The following is a 14816-nucleotide window of genomic DNA, read 5'->3' on the forward strand; positions in this document are numbered from 1 at the left end:
CGGGAAGGGGAGGGCAGGACTGCTGGCCCCTGTGCCCGCCCAGGCGTTAGCTGGAGAGGAGAGCCTGGGTGGGGAGAGCTTCTGGGCAGGGATGGAGCAGCGTCAGGGGCGCGGGTGGGCAGGAGGTGGCCCCGGAGGACCGACAGGATGGGCATGAGGGGGGCCGGGTGCCCTGGAGCTCGGGGAGCAGGTGCGCGGAGGCGCAGGGGAGAAAGTTGAGTGCACAAAGCCGGCTTTACCTGCGTGGCCTCACACCACCACGAGTCATTAGAATGGTTTCAATGTGGAAAGGAAGAAAGGTGAAGCTTCATAACCGAGGCTTATTTTTTCCTGTAGGGATTTCTATAATAATTTTAACAAAAGATGTCAACAGCCAAGAAGCACGGCCAGGGAGCCCACTTTGCTCGGGAGTGAAGAGTGAAAGCGGCTCCTTGCTGTCACTTCTGGCATTTCCACGGCTCCGCGCTTCCTGCGTGTTTCGTCGCTTCTGATCTCACGGAAACGGGCCAGCTGCTTTCATTCTGCAGTTCGCAACTTCCCTATTTTTGTTCTGTGATTATCAGTTGTCGCCCAAATTGTGTCACCTAATTTTTCTGGGTAGTTGTAGGGGATACAAGGATTACTCAAAATTGTAAATGTTAGCTCCAGTTTGAATTTACTGGTTTTTAGATTCTGGCAGGACATCTGAATCCAAGACTACATTTAAAAAAAAATCAAAACAAGAAGTCTCCTGGAACTGTAAATTGTTTTACTTGATTTTCTTCACTATGGTGTTCCTAGCACACAGCTCAGTAACCCACCCATGGCAGGCACCCAGCAACCCAGTGTGGGCTTCATCCTTTTCCAAGCTGGAGTAGCCGTGTAATTTAAACCTTCAGTTAGGGGTAAAAAAGGACTTTTTTCTTTGATTCTGGAAGGATTTTGAAATCACAGATATGTGTGTCAATTCTTAAACCATTATAGAGACTGTTTATTGGGCTTCCCTGGTAGCTCAGCAGTAAAGAATCTGCCTGCAATGCAGGAGACGCAGGAGATGCTGGTTTGATCCCTGGGTCAGGAAGATCCCTTGGAGGAGGGCATGGCAACCCACTCCAGTGTTGTCTGGAGACTCCCATGGACAGAGGAGCCTGGCAGGCTACAGTCCATGGAGTCGCAAAGAATCGGACGTAACTCAAGTGACTGAGCACAGCACGGAAACTATTTATTAGGATAAACGTTCTTACTGCACTGCAGTAAGAGTTGGGTTTTAGGGGTGAAAAGACAGGTACAAGTCCAGGCTCTGTCACTTAGGAGGTGTGTGTGGTCTTGGGCAGCAGAGTCAACTTCCTCATGCCTTAGTTTCCTCACCCGGTGAATGGGAGTAATAATGTCTGCATTAGATTAAGTTAGCTGCTGTATGCAAACTGTGAGGTAATTTTGTAGGAATCATTGAGGCAATGTATTTAGAGCGCTTCCCCAGCGCCTGCAGTAGCTCGTGCTTGTGGACAGTTGGTGTTTCTGCTGTGGTTAGTGCTTACAGGTGGCGTGAGGCACAAGCCGGCTGAGCGGGTGTTCCTGTTCCCATATTATGTGATGACCATTCCCGATCAGAGCGTCCCTGGTGAGTTCACAAGATGAGAGCGAGGTTGTGTAGTTCCATGCCGTCTGAGTGGCCACAGAAACAATACAAATTATTTTCAACCATGAAACGAGGCCTTCCCTGGTGGCTCAGCTAGTTAAGAATCCGCCTGCAACGCAGGAGACACAGGTTTGGTCTCCGGGTCGGGAAGATCCCCTGGAGGAGGGCATGGCTACTCACTCCAGTATTCTTGCCTGGAGAATCCCATGGACAGAGGAGGCCTGGTGAGCTACAGCCCATGGGGTTGCAAAGAGTCAGACGTGACTGAGCAACTAACAACAATGAAAAGAGAGGCAAATGAACATGTTTTATTGGAACTTATGCTACTTAGTTTAAACTTTACGACTGGATTTCAGACAAGAGCAGATTGAAATCACAGTTCTCTGAACAATGGAAATTTCAGTACTTGTAGTATGTGAGTTTTATTTATATCTTTTCCTTATTATTTAAAGCTCTTCATTCTTTGAGAATGTAGTAAAGTCCTGTCATTTCAGACCTCAGAATTAGCATTGAAAACATGGGATTCTTTACCGGGATTGATGAAAGTAATTTATTGTTTGCCGGGTCAAACACAGCATGCTATTTGTCACACTGTGGTTTGTGTATCTTTCTAGAAGCTTTCAACTTTGATCTGAGTCAAAGTACACTCAGTAGCACAGATGACAGAGTTAGAAAAAAAACCCCAGTGATGTGCATTGTCACTCACAGAAACTCTAAATCAACAAGTACAGAGACGCAGAGTGAAAAACCCAAGTCCTTTAAAGAGGCTTGTACGTTCTTGTGAGAGAGCAGGCCGGGTCTTTCTCGGCGAGACAAAGGTGCGGGACAGTTTATTAGTTCAAGGCTGAGCTCCCCGGGTGCCACCTGACGGCGCCTCTTCAAGGCCAGCTTCTGGCCCTTGCCGGTCCTTTAGGTAAACACTCGCATTTAAAAGACCTTGCACCGCAGGGCTCCCCGCACATAAAAGCAGCTTTCTTAAACTGTCATCAGAGCGGATTTCAGAACGTGCTTTTAATACTTACGAGGTTGATGTTTGCCTTTTAAAAATGCTATTTGAGATAGCTTTTTATTTAACTTTCCCCTCGGCCTGGCTTTTACCTGATGGGCGGCAGCATTAAGGAAACTCGCCTTGTTGTGAGACCAGACAAAGATTTAGGGAAACGGTGCTCATGTGACCTTTTGAAAGTCAAGGCTTTAAAAAAAATCCTTGTTTCAACACCATAAAAACTGGATGGAAAACAAAGGCATGTAATCTTCATCTGAACATTTGGTTTCAGATTCTTTTTATTGAGCCTGTGTTGATTATATTGGGAGATAAATTAATTGTTTTCTGGGATGCCCTGTACTTCTATTTCCTCTCGGGTTTTAACAAGCAATGGCTCAGATCAATAAAAAGATGAAGGAGAGAGGACTGGGATAGGGGACATTTGGGTATGCTTAACTCTTAACTCTTCTAGATTACGATTCTCATAAAAGGAATTTAGCTCTGTTCTTCAAGCTGCATTTGTAGAGTTAATTATTGGTAGGAAATTCAAGCTTGTATATTACAAATATAATTAATAGCTGCAAAATAATACATGGTATGGGTGTGCCAGAATTTATCCAGGCACACCATTATTTTTCGGCATTCCCTTTGTTTCCTGTTTGAAACAATAATATTCCTTTAAATTTATATTTCTATACCTGGAATATTTATAAAGTTAAGTATTTGGGGTAAAAAAATACACACGCCTTTTTGATTGTACAGTTCCATACATTTTGACAAACACAAACAATCACGTAACCAGCACCAAAATCAAGACATACAACCCACCATCATAAACGTCTCCTTCCGTCCATTGTAACCAATTCCTTCCCCTTGTCCCCAGCCCCTGGCAGCCACGCAGCTGCCTTCTGTCCCTGCAGCTTTGCCCACTCTAGTACGTCCTGTGCACGCAGTCACACCGTATGTGACCTCTTGGGTCTGGCCTAAGCGTGATGTGCCTGAGATTCATCCGTGTTGCAACATGCAAGCCGAGTTCCTTTTTTACTGCTGAGACACATTCCATTTGGGGAGTGTGCCTCACCTTGTTAATCCATTCACAGCTTAATGGGCATTGGGGTTGATTTTAGTTTTTGGCAACTAGGGATAAAGCCCCGATAAACATTCATTTACTGGTTTCTGTGTGATCATGTGTTTTCACTTTTCTTGGATTGATATCTAAGAGTGGGGGTCTGGTGGTGAGTGCGCGTAACCTCACAGGATGCTGTCAGTGAGTTCCCACTGCGTCACTTCCTCACCAGCATCGGGTGCTGTTGGCTTCCCTGTCCTCCTCACAGCCATCCCAATACCTGTGGTGCATATGTAAGTGAAAGTCGCTCAGTCGTGTCTGACTCTTTGCGACCCCGTGGACCACACAGTCCATGGAACTCTCCAGGCCAGAATACTGGAGTGAGTAGCCTTTCCCTTCTCCAGGGGATCTTCCCAACCCAGGGATCGAACCCAGGTCTCCTGCATTGTAGGTGGATTCTTTACAGCTGAGACAGCGGAAGCCCAATATATATACGTATCTATATATACACACACACCTATATATACATATGCCTGTGGCTGATTCACGTTGATGTATGGCAGAAACCAGAACAGTATTGTAAAGCAAATATCTAGCAATAAAAATAAACAAAACAAAACTTAGCATTCAACAAACTAAAAGACAGTTTTTTAAAGTGTTGCTTGAGTCCATCGTGGTTTCTGGATACAAGTCTTCTGGTGGATAAGTGACTTACAGATATTCCCCGCTTCCCCTGCCCCCACCTTAAAATCAGTTACTGGGAGTCCTCCAAGTTTGCTCTTCTTTTCCACAGTTGTTTGGCTATTTTGGCTACCTTGTCTTTTGCTATTTTTTTAAAGTTAGTTTATTTATTTACTTACTTCTGGTTGCGCTGAGTCTTCCTCGCTGCCCGCCGGCTTCCCCTGGTTGTGGCAGGCAGGGATGCACGTCGTCATGGTGCACAGCTTCTCACTGGTGGCCTTTCCTGTTGCGGAGCCCGGCTCTGGGCACACGCGCTGCAATAGTTGTGGCTCACGGGCTTAGTGGCTCCTCAGCGTGTGGGATCTTCCTGGACCTGGGATCAAACCCACGCCCCTGCACTGGCAAGCAGACTCTTATCCACTGCACCACCAGGGAAGTCTCCCCTATTGGTTTTTGAATCAGCTTGAATGCACAGACAAAAGTTCCACTGGAATGTTCATTGGAATTTCATTAAACCTGTAGGATGGTTGAAGAGTGTTTTATAATCCATGAACACTGTATGTCTCTGCATCTAATTATGTCTTCGTTCCTTTCTTTAATCAAGGTTTTACAGTTTTCAGAATATGTTTGGCATTTATACCTAAATGTATGATTTTTGGAACTACTGTAAATATTTACTATTTATGTTTTTTTCTAATTGTTTATTGCTTATATACAGAAATATGATTCTTGTAGGTTGACTTCTTATATGATAACTTTCTGTTATTTCCTCTTCTGTGAAATCCCTGATCATGTCTTCTTTTTCTATTTATATAATGTCATTTACCTTTTCTTTTGATGACAAAGGTCCACGTAGTCAAAGCTATGGTTTTTCTACGAGTCATATACATATGTGAGAGTTGGACCATAAAGAAGGCTGAGTGCCAAAGAATTGATGCTTTTGAACTGTGGTGTTGGTGAAGACTCTTGAGAGTCCCTTGGACTGCAAGGAGATCAAACTAGTCAATTCTAAAGGAAATCAACCCTGAATATTCATTGGAAGGACTGATGCTGAAGTTCTAATACTTTGGCCACCTTATGTGAGGAGTCGACTCTTTGGAGGAGACCCTGATGCTGGGAAAGACTGAGGGCAAGAGAAGAAGGGGGAAACAGAGGATGAGATGGTTGGATGGCATCACTGACCTGGTGAGTTGGAGAAAACTCCAGGATATGATGAAGAATATCCCGAGATATAATATGCAGGGAAGCCTGGCGTGCTACAGTCCAAGGAGTCACAGAGCCGGACACGACTGAGTGACTTTCACTTCACTTCCTCAAATGTTGTACATGTGACAGGCACCACGCCCCTTGGCATTTTAGATTTTCAGGTAGAGGGGCAAACGTGCAGGCAGATGATGTTAGTCAAGTGCAGTAATGACCATGATAAAGGGATATAAGGAGATTTGCAAGAACACTGTTCAGTCCGGGGACGCGTACATCTGGGCACGTCTGACTCAGGAGAGACTTCTGAGCTGAACCCTGGACCTTACTCGGTCACGGATTCAGAGCATCCAGCACAGCCGGGAGGACACTGCCCAGCCCTGTGTGGCAGCCCGTTTCCCTGGTCCTGTGACTGAGCAGGGAAAGGAGGTGCTGAGGGCGGGCATGCACAGACAGGAGCTGACTTGCCCTAAGATGAGTCTCCCTGGTCAGAAGCAGTGTTATTAGGAGTATCGGTTGACGAAAAGGTTATTGCATTATTCTATGGATGGCAGTTTTGGCAAAAGCATTGTGGGCAGAGAAAGCGAATCTCCTTTTGGAGCACCTGTTCTGGAGAGCGGGCAGGCCCACCTTTGCCACGACGGAGACACTGTCCACTGCTGTCGGGGCAGCTGGTCGCCCTGTGGGCTGAGACCACCTGAGGACTCAGCACTGGGCTCTGCTGACGGCAGCGTGTGGCTCAGGGTGGCCGAGGCACGGTGGCCTCTGTGAGTGGGGCCCCAGCCCAGGCTCCATCCCCGCTGCTGTAGCCACTCTGCTCGAGAGTCCATCCACATGGCATGTGGCTGGGAGAGAGGCCTCGGGCGCTCACAAACCCGTCCTTCTCCGACGAGGCTGCCTTTTCTAAGCTTTCCACGGGACCCAGATACTTTCCTTCTGTGTCCACTGCAGAGGTCTCTCCACGGGCCTCCTCACACCTCGTGGTTGACTCTCCACCTGTTTCCTTCCAAATCTCTGATCACCCAGCCCAGCGACAACGCCTCTCGGGAAAGCTCGGCTGCGCTTCCTTCCAGGCAGAATGAATGGATGCCGTCCCTGAAGTCCTACCTGCTGGGCAGATCCCCTCAACCAGGGCTCTTCGGAGCAGCCTGCGTGGGGCCGGAGGGCTCCCGCCGCCCACTTCTGGGTGGTACCAGCAGGCCATCGCACACAACCGTTCACACACGAGGTCTCAGCTTTCTGTTCCTGACTCAGCTGGTCCCGGGTGCTCTTCCTGAGGCCCCAGGTGAGGGGTGAGCTGCCGAGGGGCAGGAGCCGCGTGCTGGTGCAGCGAGCACATGTGTGCTTCTGAGTCTGCGTGGGTCTGATCCAGTGCTGCCTCCTCAACATGAGGACAGAGAGCTGCTGTGGAGGCCCGATTCTATGGCACTGGGGTCAGACAGCATGCAGTTCATGGTGGAGAGAAAGAAAAAGAAAGGAGACACAGGGACAGGCAGAACTGAGAGGCCTAAAGCTGTTTCTGTAATCTGTATTAATCAGACAGTTGAGGATTCCACTCGTAAGTCAGAGTCAACAGATGCTCTCCAAAGAAAGTGATACACCGAGTTTCCTGTCATCGAGTCCTGCAGATCTTACCTCTGGTTTAAAACTCGCATCTCTCCTTGCCTTCCAACATTCTCTTTACCTTTACCAGGACCATTACTGTGCAAAAAAGATCTCTCAGTTCCTGTTTAAATCAGTCTGAGGATCTACGTAAGACACACACTCTGCCCTGACACTCCCCGTGGGCAGGATTTCAATGGCTCCCAGGTATCTCTCAGCAAATCCCACACCCAGGGCCTGCAGAGCTGCTGGAGACGATGGAGATGACTGAGGTCCTCGCCTGTGCAGTGTAAGGTGGGCGGGGCCGAGTACCACGCCCGGGGCCCAAGCCACAGCTGTGAAGGGGCCCGTGTGAACTCGGAGGACAAATCTCTGATGCTGTGTCTCCTGACTCCAGCTTGTTCAAATCTCATCAGTGGCCTTGATGGGGAATTATGGTTCCCAGAGGGGATGGGTGGGAGAGAGACAGTCAGGAAGTTTGGGGTTGACATGCATACACTCCAACAAGGACCTACTGGAAAGCATAGGGAGCTCTGTTCAATATTATGTAACAATCTAAATGGGAGAAGAATAGACACATGTTTAACTGAATCACCCTGCGGTACACCTGGAGCTAATGTAACACGGCTAACCACCTGGACTCCCATCTAGAATAAAAAGTTAGAAAAAAAGAATCCCGTGCGTCAAGAGGACACAAGGCAGGGAGCAGCAGCTCACGCCCTGACCAGGGTCCTCAGGGGTCACCTCGGGTGCACCTCACGGGCCCCTGGGAGTTTCACAGGGCGTTGGGGAGGGGCCCGGGCACCTGTGCCCAGCAACCCTTCCTGTCCGGGGCCCTCTGCCTTGGCTCGCGCCCCCTTGTGCCCCTGTGTTTCCTGGGGTTGGTTCTGAGATCCGTGGTGTTGGTGTCAGGTGGGAAACTAGCAGGAAGGCAAATTCTTGGGCCGCTGCAGACTCAGTGGACCAAGAAGTCCGGGAGCAGTCCCGGATGTCTGTCCTTTGCCAAGCTCTGCAGTGATTCCAACGCGGCTACAGTCAGAACTGCCCCCCGAGGGGCTGTGTCGCCCCCAACAAGTCCTCATCTTTTGAGCCCCAGAGCCACCGCCTCAGGAGACTGCTCAGCTACCTGCCCCCCTGCTCCACGACTGTCCCAGCTCTTAGCACCGGCATCTCAGCGAGTGTAGGTGGCAGCACCTCTGCTGGACTCGGGGTTCCCCAAGCAAAGCAGCAAGGGCATCGATAAATGTGCCTGAACTGACTTCAACTAGACTGAATCCCGGCTCCCTGGGCACGGTGGCTGCGGCCCCGTCCCTGGGACCCATGTCCCGAGCCCGCTCCTGCCTCACTGGGTGCTGGGCAGAGCTGCTGACCCCGAGTGCTGGCGCTGCTCAGCGTCTGCTTTCCCTCCTCACACCCTCTGGGCCCTGCGGGGCACGGCGCTCGGTCAGGCCGCCCTCTGTCCCAGCGGGACCTCCACACAGACCTTCCCACCTGCATCCACCTTTGCTTCTGCACCTGCCCCCAGCACCCGTGCCATTCTTGCCCTGCAGGCCCAGCGCTGACCTTGTGGAGGCTGGGGTCAGCCCACCCCGCATCTCCTCCCCTCCGCAGCCTTTCTTCTTAAATTCTTAGAAGAATCTTCTACAAATGCAGGTGTTCTCTACGGCTGTGCCCCTGTTTCTGCTTTGCAGCATAAGATCATCTATTACTATTCTTTTTTGATCCCAGATTTCTGTGTTAGTATACCATATCTGTCTTTCTCCTTCTGACTTCATCCTGTCGGACAGTCTCTACAGGCAAATATATGGACACCAAAGGGGAAAGGGGTGGTGCTGGGAGGAATGGGGAGACTGGGATTGACCCACGTACAGTACTGATACTATGCATAGAATAGATAACTGATGAGAACTCGACTCAACGCTCTGTGGTGACCTAAATGGGAAGGAAATCCAAAAAGGAAGGGATATATGCCTATGTGTGCCTGAATCATGTCACTGTACAACAGAAACTAACAACATTGGAAAGCAACTACAGGCCAATAAAATTACTTCAAAAAGAAAAGAAAGAAAACCGAGCAGCGTCCTGGCCCTCTCATCATCCCTCTGAAGATACTCACTGCCCTGCAATGAAGGCTCAGGCCTGCTCTCCATTAAAAAGAAAAGAAAGAAAACCTCAGGAGGCATCCTGATCATCTCGTCATCCCTGTGATGACACTCGCTGCCCTGCAATGAAGGCCCAGGCCTGCTCTGCGGCCACCTGGCCGGCCCCTCACGCGGCCTTGGCCGCGGTCATCCCTGCAGCGGGCGCCTAGCCAGGGCAGGTCCCCGCGCGTCCTGTTCTTTCCCCTCTGCCAGGCTGGCTGGGCATCGGTCACGTGTGGCTCCTCCCAGGACAGGCATCTACTCCCCAGGGTGCCCGCGCCCCTGGGTTTGTCCCTGGCGGCACGCATGGAACACCGCGTTGAGTGGGTGCATATCGTGCGCCCACCGGTCCCCTGGCTCCGTGCCCGTGAGGATGCCCAGCACACAACTGCACACACGTTTGGTGGGCACACAGGAGGTCCCACTGGGGGCTAACTCCGGGTTACCGCAGGGCTCTAAGGAGAAGCTGTGAGAAAAGATGCTTGCTCCACGCTCACAGACATCACCTGTGATGGGTAAAAAGTCACCCGCGGGGAGACGACACCTGCGTGCCGTCCTCACGGAGACAGCCAAGCCGCCGGCATAGACAGGCTGATCCAGGGGCTTCCGCGTGGGAGCCGCAGACGTGTGGTGACGTCACGGGCCAGGCGTGACGAGAGGGGACGTCACGGATGGGATGGGGCCTGGGCGCGCGTGCGCGATGCCGTGTGTCCCGGGCCTCGCCTCCAGCCTCCTGAACGACTGGGTTGTTCTACGAGGCCAGTCCGCAGAGGACCTTCTCCTCAGAGGTCACGGCATCAGCATTTCCCGCACTTTGAAAAAATGGCTTCCTTCCAGCCAGTGAAGATGGCCCCTCAGGTGAAGTGAGTGGCATCAGTGAAAAACCCGGCATTCTCCCAGAGCAGCTCGGGGCAGGGCGGCCCCTGGGTAACCCCCCCCCCCCACCCCCACCCCCAGCGTCCACCTCACAAACAGTGCGGCGGGGGTGGGTTCGGTCTCCGCTCCCCTCGTGGGGGCGGGGCGGGAACACCTCCGGTCCCCCCGTCGCTGGCGTGACAGAGCTCTGAGTGTGGTCACTCACACGCACGCAGCCGGCTCTGGCGGCTCCACAGAGGAGTCTGGCCTCAGGACCCTTTGTCTCTGCCCTTGGCCGGAGGGGCTTAAGTCCTCAAGGTCGTGGCCCTGGTTTAAAATAGCGTCTGAACACCCAGCTGTCTCGATAAATCCGGCCCAGGAAGGAGTGGAAGACAGAAAAAGGAGGAGGCCCTCTCTCGCTTGCGAGGCCACTCAGGGTTCTGCTGGCGTGCGCCCGCGGCCGGAGCTTAGTGCTTGGTTTCCAGGGAGGGTGAAGGCTCCATCCTTGGGCTCGAAGTGCGGAGCAGGAGTCGGGCCGTGTTAGCGGGGGCGAGGATGCGCTGGGGGCAGGCAGACTCTTGTCCGGTGATGAGGTCAGAGCTGTGGTTCCACAGTTGACGGTGGGGGTGCCGAGAGTGAAGTGGAGAGTGAAGAAGTCACCTGGTATTTCAAGGCTCTAAAGTCATCTGTTCCCAACTGGCTTGGGAAACAAGGCATCTACAAGTCCAGTTTACTGGGTTGTGCACTGGGGTTGGGGGCCAGCGACTGAAGATACCTGAAGTTCCTCTTGGCCTGGTCACTGTTTCCCGTATTCACTCCCTCAAGGCCTCAAGGGGCCTGAGGGCAAGACTTGGTGTCCCTGGGCTCCCTGCCCAAAACTCATCATATTGTCCCTTTAGTTTCAGCAACTAAGAAAGCATCCGCTGGCTCTACGGACCAGGTAGTTCAGAGGCCAGTCTTCTGCTGTTGATTTAAGTCAGAGTCACTAGTCACTCCTTTTTTTTTGCAAGTAATTTTGCTCAATAATTGGGTGGATAAAAGGATTGAAACCTTCAGTTCAGTCCAGTCACTCAGTCGTATCTGACTCTTTGCGACCCCATGAACTGCAGTACACCAGGCCTCTCTGTCTATCACAAACTCCCAGAGTCCACCCAAATCCATGTCCATCGAGTTGGTGATGCCATCCAACCATCTCATCCTCTGTCGTCCCCTTCTCTTCCTGCCCTCAATCTTTCCCAGCATCAGAGTCTTTTCCAATGAGTCAGCTCTTTGCATCAGGTGGCCAAAGTATTGGAGTTTCAGCCTCAACATCAGTCCTTCCAAAGAACACCCAGGACTTATCTCCTTTAGGATGGACTGGTTGGATCTCCTTGCAGTCCAAGGGACTCTCAAGAGTCTTCTGCAATACCACACTTCAAAAGCATCAATTCTTCAGTGCTCAGCTTTCTTCACAGTCCAACTCTCACATCCATACATGACCACTGGAAAAACCATAGCCTTGACCAGACGGACCTCTGTTGGCAAAGTAATGTCTCTGCTTTTCAATATGCTATCTAGGTTGGTCATAACTTTCCTTCCAAGGAGTAAGCGTCTTACATCCATAATATATAAAGAACTCCTAAAAGTCAACAACAAAAACAACCCAACACACAACAATGAGCACACAACAATTTAGCTTATCCATTAAAAGCTTAATTTACCCTTCCCAATTCTGAAAGAGATGGGAATACCAGACCACCTGACCTGCCTCTTGAGAAACCTGTATGCAGGTCAGGAAGCAACAGTTAGAATTTGACATGGAACAACAGACTGGTCCCCAATAGGAAAAGGAGTACTTCAAGGCTGTATATTGTCACCCTGCTTATTTAACTTATATGCAGAATACATCATGAGAAATGCTGGGCTGGAGGAAGCACAAGCTGGAATCAAGATTGCCAGGAGAAATATCAATAACCTCAGATATGCAGATGACACCACCCTTATGGCAGAAAGTGAAAACTAAAGAGCCTCTTGATGAAAGTGAAAGAGGAGACTGAAAAAGTTGACTTAAAGCTCAACATTCAGAAAACTAAGATCATGGCATCCGGTCCCATCACTTCATGGCAAATAGATGGGGAAACAGTGGAAACAGTGGCTGACTTTATTTTTCTGGGCTCCAAAATCACTGCAGATGGTGATTGCAGCCATGAAATTAAAAGACGCTTACTCCTTGGAAGGAAAGTTATGACCAACCTAGACAGCATATTAAAAAGCAAAGATTCATGGGGTCGCAAAGAGTCAGACATGACTGAGCGACTGAACTGACTGACTGACTGACTGATGTCCCTGATGAGACGTAAATTATTTGCAAATATATTCTGCTGTCCCACCGGCTGCCTTTAAACTCTTCAGATATTCTCCTCTGAGACACAGAAGTAACGTGTTACTTTGAAGACAAACGAGTGGGGGCCTTTCTTGAAACTCAAAGTTCATTGGTGAAGTAGAATTTTCTTATTAGTTAGCTTCATGATGCATTCAAAAAGGAAGATCAGACTCTTAAACCACATAGTCCACAAATTAGCAAATTAGAGTATAATACTGGGAAAATATTATTCACTGTTTAGTGAATAACAACAGCAAAATTTACTTTCATCTTTATTAATATGTGTAATATTGGCACTGCTTTTTTCTTAATGTTTCCAGATTTAATGTTGCTATTTTACTCTGGAATCTGGTTAAAATGAATAACCCCTTTGGAGAACAACAGAAGTCATCTTTGCTCTGCCATCTCTCACCACTTCCAGGTGGGCTTCCTTGACAATTCCCTCCAAACAAAGAGTTCTGCCAAATCAGGGCACAATGTATCAAAGCCTCATCTTTTAATTACAGAAATGTTGAAGAAACAGTTGCTCAGGTAGCACAGATTGGCTCTTCAGCTGCTCTTTTATGGAGCTATTAACTCAGAGACACCATTACTTAAATGTAACTTTTATTATTACAATTAAAGACTGATTTGATTTTATGAGATCATGCATTTTTATTTTATGGAAGTTTTATAGTTAAATTCAATTTAAAAGATTGCTCAGTATTTAAAGTAAAATATAAGCAAGTACAGTATTACAATTATACTATACTTCTTTTGCAAATCTAATGTTAAAACTTCCAGGCAGCTGATTACTTTGGTAGCATCAAATGTTTCCTGATATAACTACGTAATAGCCAAAGAAAAGCAACTTGGTTTATTCTGTTTGTGAAATGCCAAGCAATTGTTCACTTATTACATATGTCGGGCCTAATTAAGTTTATTGTCAGTTTTCTACCGAACATACAAATCGCTTTCCTTTTGGCTGATTCTCAGAGGAACGGGCTTCTTTGGATCAAAGCGATCTTTTGTTGGTACTGTATTGTTTGTGTGACGCAAAGTTGTAAAAATGGAGACCAGCACTCAGAAAGCTAGTTTCTGGTCTTAACTTTTCACAAAGGGAGGAAGTTGAGAGGGCTGAGCGATGGTGTGTGTGCTGCTGAGATGCACACGGCTGTCACGTGGCCTCGAAGGCCAGCTTGTGACTTTCAAGTTTCCCTGTGATTTTTGAAGGGCTTTGTTTCTGATGGAGGAAAAGAATGTAAGAGTATTTGCACTAAACAGATTAAGCTGCTGGTAAACATGTCCCCTTAAATGAACTGATGTGGGGACAAAGAAAGCGCTTTGTCGTTGCCAGCTGGGTTTGTGTGAAGTCACAGGGACAGACGAGAGAAGCGGCGGGCCTCTTCGGATCCCTAAATCAGAAAACCTGTGAAACGAGTCAAGACCGAGTTAGACTCTACTTCCCACCTATTTTGGCTAAAAACTTGCTCTTCCTCTCTCACTTGCACTTCTTGGGAGGGAAACCTGGTTTTTCCAACGCAGAGTTAGCAGAGGAGCAAATATTACTTGGGAATGGGAGCACTTCTCAGGGTCTGAGCACTTGTGATCAGTCCTGCTTGGCGAGGGGCTGGTGGCACATCGGGGGCCCAGCCCCTGGATGGTGATGGCTGCAATCTCACTGTCAGCACAGATGAGCAGAGGGAGCCTGTCCGGCTCATGGTCTGGGGTTCATAAGGGGGTTGATGGGCTGATGGGGGCGCTGGTGGGGACTGACGGGGCTGATGGGGTTGATATGACTGATAGGGGAGTTGATGGGGCAATGACGGGGGCTGATGGGAGAACTGATGAGGGGGTTGATGGGGGACCGATCAGGCTTATGGGGGCTAATGGGGGGTTGTTGGGGGGCTGTTGGGGTGGCTGGTGGGGACTGATGAGGGGCTGGTGGCGGCTGGTTGGGGAGCTGATGGGGGAACTGATGGGGGACTGATGGGGGCTGATGGGGCCCCTGAAAGAGGCCATCCTTTTTTGGGGGGTTGTGCTGTGTAAACTTGTGGGATCTTAGTGCCCCAGCCAGGGATTGAAGGTGGCCATGGCAGTGAAAACACCCGCCTGGGCCTCATGGAGATGTGAGTGAGCCCTGCTGGAAGCTTGTGATGTGGACACAGAGCTTCTTTCCTGTTCAGTGAGGTGTGTTTTTGTTGTTTTTTGTTTGTTTTTTCTTTAAGGAAGTTACCTCAGTAAGTAAGTAAAGTTGGGGATTTGGGGTGTTAGCTGTCAACAGTTGGGGTTCACCAAAAAGAGTTCAGAGTAACGACCAGGGGGAT

This window comes from Odocoileus virginianus, chromosome 1 (genome assembly GCF_023699985.2).
Source record: "Odocoileus virginianus isolate 20LAN1187 ecotype Illinois chromosome 1, Ovbor_1.2, whole genome shotgun sequence".
NCBI classification, from domain to species: domain Eukaryota; kingdom Metazoa; phylum Chordata; class Mammalia; order Artiodactyla; family Cervidae; genus Odocoileus; species Odocoileus virginianus.